The sequence below is a fragment of the Ochotona princeps genome, chromosome Y, assembly GCF_030435755.1.
Source record: "Ochotona princeps isolate mOchPri1 chromosome Y, mOchPri1.hap1, whole genome shotgun sequence".
In the NCBI taxonomy this organism is placed as follows: domain Eukaryota; kingdom Metazoa; phylum Chordata; class Mammalia; order Lagomorpha; family Ochotonidae; genus Ochotona; species Ochotona princeps.
Genome location: NC_080866.1, coordinates 8477307 through 8483062, shown reverse-complemented (window position 1 = coordinate 8483062; position 5756 = coordinate 8477307).

The window sequence follows — 5756 nt, the reverse complement described above, 5'->3', positions numbered from 1 at the left end:
TCTGTATATATAAATACAATTAGATTTAAGGCTGCACCTAAAAAAAAAAATATCTCTGGCTGAAACCAGGAGTCTAGAATGCATCTAGTTCTCCCATGTATTTCAGCACTTGAACCATCTTGTGCTCTTTCCCTGGGTACATTAACACACAGGAGATTGGACAAGGAGCAGCCAGAGCTCAATCTAGTGCTGCTACAGCATACTAGTGTCATAGTCAGTGACTTAAACCAGTGTAACCTAATCCTGACCCATTTTTTATGTCTTTGACTCCTGGGAACAACTGATACCAGTTTCATTTAGTTCTTTTATTTGTTAAATACTTGGTGCACAAAAATATCCCACAACATCCCTTTTCAGAGAGGGCCCAAGACAAAAAACAAGTTCTTGGTCACTTTGCAGCTCTTCTACTATGGAAGTTCCTTCTGGATCATGAGCGGTTTATTTTACATTTTCTCCATAACCCCCGCACACCCCCAAAAAAGGTGTATGTTTCTATTTAGTCATTGTTTCAATGGGATGTTGTCATGTGAATTCTGTGCTTAAGACTGTCCGTGGAAATGGAGATTTGCTGAATAATACAGTGGAGTGAAATATGAGTATGAGCACAGCCAAGTGTTTCAGATTAGGTCTGGTTTTCATGTCTGTTTGCTTCTTTAGAAAGACTTTTCTATTTCCTTGAAAAACTACAAAGACAGAAGATAGAAATCCAATATCTGCTGGCTCACTTCCAAAATAGCCCCAAATCCAGGGCTGGACCAGACTAATTCAGGGCCAAAGAATTTCTTTCAGGTTTCCCACATAGTGGCATCTACAAACTAAGGCCATAGTCTGCTGTTTTCACAGGTATACTCTCATGGCGGCTGCTCAGAAGCAGCATAGCTATGAGTCCAGCAATCATATATACAGGCTGGCAGCACTGCAGTCTGAAGCTTAACGCACCTCACCACCAGGCTGTTTTTCCCCGTCTAGATTTTCCTGATGAAAAAAGACTCTTGTGGAGATTTGGCTCATCATACTGAGGTTGATAGAGTCTTATGTGTAAACCTATCAGAGGGCAGTGGGTATCTGGAATTGGGGTCAGAGAGCTAGTCAGTCAATGGATGGAAGAATCTTAGAAGTGGGAAGTTCCAATGCATGGAAAATAGGCAAGCACTGAGATTGGTCAATACAGAGAGGCATGACATGTGAGAATAGTCTTTCACATGATTTGTGTGACAGGGAGGAAAAGCAATCCTTGGCGTAGGCATGAGGCAGTGGTAGTTAGGTTGTCTCAGACTCAGGAATGGGCATTACTGTCCCTTGCCTAGCCAGAGCAGTAACACAAAACATCAAGTTGCACTTATTTTGGGTTGAGAAACACAGATCTACTCAGAGGTGCTCATCTTAAACAAAATGTGCCTTCCAAATTTGTGGATCTCCTGTTGTGTCACCTCTTCCTTCATAGAGCTCTTCCTGTTCATGAAGAATGTCAAGAAGGAAATTCTACCCTGAGTGATCAGAGTTCTTTTGAACACAAGAAGATATTCTCAAGCAACTTTTCAGACAAAGTGCCAGGGATCCAAGTGAAGGCTGTGGGGGACAGAGAAGTACAGGGAAACATGAATGAAGAGGACATCCTCAACGGATGTGGTAGAGGTCCCTGAGGTCTAAGCTGTGAAGGAAATCTAAGAGTGAAACTACAGAATGGTAGTTGGGTTGCATTGGATTGGTTCGTGTGTGAGATCTGGAACAAGACAGGGAAGTCCACTTTCTCCAATACTATTCAACATAGTCCTAGAGGTACTCACTGAGGCCATAAGACAAGAAAAAGAAATCAAAGGAATCCAAATGGGAAATGAAGAAGTCAAGCTTTCACTATGTGCAGATGACATAATTCTTTATGTAGAAGAGCCAAGAGGCTCAACACAGAGACTACTAGAACTTATACGGGAGTTTGGTAGAGTGGCAGGGTACAAAATTAATGTACAAAAATCAACAGCCATAGTGTATGTAAACAGCCCCAAGCTGGAAAAAGATCTAACCAGCAAGAACCATTCAAAATAACAGAGAAAAGTATGAAGTATCTGGGAATTAACCTAACCAAAAATGTAGGAGACCTATTTGAAGAAAACTACAAACCACTTAAAAAAGAAATTGAAAAAGACCTCGATAGATGGCGTAACATCCCATGCTCCTGGATAGGTAGAATCAATATCATTAAAATGTCTATATTGCCAAAGGCAATATATCCATTCAACGCAATCCCAATCAAATTGCCAAAAACATTCTTCACAGAATTGGAAACAATGATTTAAAGGTTCATCTAGAAACACAAAAAACCACGAGTGGCTAGAACCATTCTCAAGAACAGGAAGGCAACAGGGGGAATCACAGTACCAGACCTCTGGACATACTATAGGGCAGTGGTTATCAAAACAGCCTGGTACTGGCACAAAGGTAAAGAAGAAGATCAATGGAGCAGAATAGAAACACCAGAAGGGAAACCACACAGATACAGCCAAATAATCTTTGACAAAAGGACAAACGATAATCCAGGCAAATGGGAAGGTCTGTTCAATCAATGCTGTTGCGACAACTGGTTGATAGGCTGTAGAAACAAAAAGATAGACCCACATCTCTCACCATACACCAAGATCAAATCTAAATGGATAAAAGATCTAAACCTACATCCAGAAACCTTTAAACTTTTTTTTTAATTATTTATAATTTAACTTCATTAATTACATTGTATTATGTGACACAGTTACATAGATACTTGGGTTCTCCCCACCCCTCCCCAAACCCTCCGACCATGGTGGATTCCTCCACCTTGTTGCATAACCACAGCTCAAGTTCAGTTGTTATTCCCCCATTGCAAGCGTATATCAAACATAGAGTCCAGCATCTTATTGTCCAGTCAAGTTCAACAGCTTCTTAGGTATATCCTCTCTGGCCTGAAGACAGAGCCAGCAGAGTATCATCCCCATCAATTGAAAGCTCCAACATACCATCAGCAAAAATTTACATCATTATGGAATTATTTGACATAGTAATGAGTAACCAATATGTTAAAAGTAAATGCGAGTTCCCAGCCACCTTCTGTGACCACCTCACCTATACTTCAATTTAGTTTATACACAACATATAACATTCAAAACATAACATGTTATACATAACATCATATCATCTTAAATTAAGGCAAACATGTGGTATTTAACCTTTTGTGATTGGCTCATTTCCCTTAGCATTATGGTTTCCAGTTTGGCCCATTAGGCCACAAAGAACTGCATTTTGGAAATACTCTGCAAGATCTAGGGGTAGGTCATTACTTCCTAAGAAGGACCCCAAAGCAGTAGAAATCAAGACCAGAATAAACAAATGGGACCTCATCAAACTAAGAAGCTTCTGTACAGCAAAGGACATAATCAATAAAGTAAAGAAGCATCCCATAGAATGGGAGGATATCTTTGTGCATTACGTAGGTGATAGAGGAAGAATCTCCAGAATATACAAAGAACTATGAAACAGCCAAAACACCAAAATAAACAAACCACTCAAGAAATGGGCACGGGAATTTGGCAAACATTTCACATAGGAACAAACCCAAATGGCAAATAAACATATGAAAAAATGCTCAAGTAACCTAGCAATAAGGGAAATCCAAATTAAAACATCAATGAGGTACCACCTAACACCAGTAAGAGTGGCCCACATGAATAAAAGCAGCAACAACACTTGCTGGCGAGGTTGCAGGAAAAGGGAACCCTACCTCACTGCTAGTGGGGCTGCAGACTGGTACAGCCTCTATGGAAATCAGTATGAAGAACATTCAAACAACGCAAAATCAACATACCGTATGATCCAGCAATAGCACTCCTAGGAATATATCCAAAACGCCTGTTTAACAAGAAACCAACATGCACTCCTATGTTCATAGCAGTACAATCAGTAATTGCAAAAACATGGAAGCAGCCAAAATCCCCATCAGCAGAGGATTGGATAAGAAAGCTATGGTTCATCTACTCCAGGGAATATTACTCAGCTATTAAAAAAAACAAAATGCATATTCTATGGCTGAAGTGTCAATGAAGTAATCACAGGAAGTGGCTAAGAACTTGTGCTGTTATAATGTATTAATTACTCAACACTATGTCAATTAATTCTATAATGTTGTAGAGTGTTGTTGATGTTGTGCTGGGGCTTCTAATTCATCAGAACAATATTCAGCCAGTTCTACCTTCAGAACAGAGAAGGTCTCCCCAACAAACTGTTGAATTGATCTGGACAATAAGATGCTGGACTCTATGCTTGGTCTATGATTACAACGAAAGAATCTTGACTGAATTTGAACTGTAATACTGCAACAAGTTGGAGGAACCCACCAAGGGAGGAGGGCATGGGGAGGGAATCCCAGAGCCTATGAATCTGTGTCACATGATGCAACGTAATTAATATTAATAAAAAAAAAAGCTTACAAACGTTTCCCCTCACTCCAGTGAAATTGGTGGTATTCAGTGCAAGAACAGATGTGGATAGGAACAGCATGCTCTATTTCCAACAGGAAGAGAAGTATGCAGGACAGGATAGGATCACATCGTCAGTTACCTGTTTCTCAGTCTCTGAGAAACATCTCTCCATTGATGTTAGCTCGATATTCCTTAACAATCACTGTGTTAGAGAAATAGGGATTGCTGAGGAAGAACAACCTGATCTTGATGCAATTCTTGGGAAGCTGGAGTTTGGCCACCTGCTAGGAGAAGATGGAGCAACTCCTATGTGGATTTCAGTGTCATGTGCAAGGTGAATATCTAGTCTTTCAGCCTTTAACCGTTGCCCTTATGTCCCTCATTTATGCTGTCTCTGTCACTTTCTCTTGCTGACAAAGAATTAACATTTTAAAAACATATCCCAAAATCTGCCAATATCAACAAAATTATACTTCAACACAACAAATGGCTAAATACTAAAATGAAATAGACACGAGACAGCTGAATGGTACCCTATAGCCATTTTAAGGTATAGAGCAGCCGGTCCGGTCCTGTATATAAACTAAAATTGAGATGTCAATGAGCTAATCAGAGGTTGTGGTTAGGACTTGTTTTTTTTTTTTTTTTTCCTTAACATACTGGTTACTCAAAACCATGTCAATTCCTTAATATTGCAAATTGCTATTGATGTTATATTGGGACACTTTATTGACTGTGATGATATTATACCAGCTCTGACTTCGGAGCAGAAATGGTCTCCCCAAGAAACTGTTCAACCCAACTGGACAATAAGTAGCTGGACTCCATGCTTGGTATATGTTTGAAGGTAATGCTGCATCAAGGTGGAGGAATCCACCAGGGGGGAGGGGAGGGGGAGGGGTGGGAGGATACCCAGAACCTATGAAACTGTCACATAATGCAAAATATTAATAATAAAAAAAAAGATGGTGCTGAGACCTCTCCCCCCCGGAGCTTGGTGGTACACAGGTTTCAGAAAGTTCCTTCGGATTGGCCTGTAGCTGCATGCTTAGCGTGTGCTACGTGTGATCAGAGCTATGATCGGCATGCCTGCCGCGTGTATCGATGACCTTTAAGCTGATTGGACTAGGATTGTATTTAGCGGTGGGGGTTTCAGGAAGAAGGGGATCAGGACAGGAAGACGGAGAAGGAGACGGACGGACGGACGGACAGAGACGGAGGACAGAGTATGACTGGAACGGACAGATGGAAGGACAGTAGAAGACTAGGGGCAATGAGGAGACTCGGAAATGAAGCAGAGAAAAGCGGAAG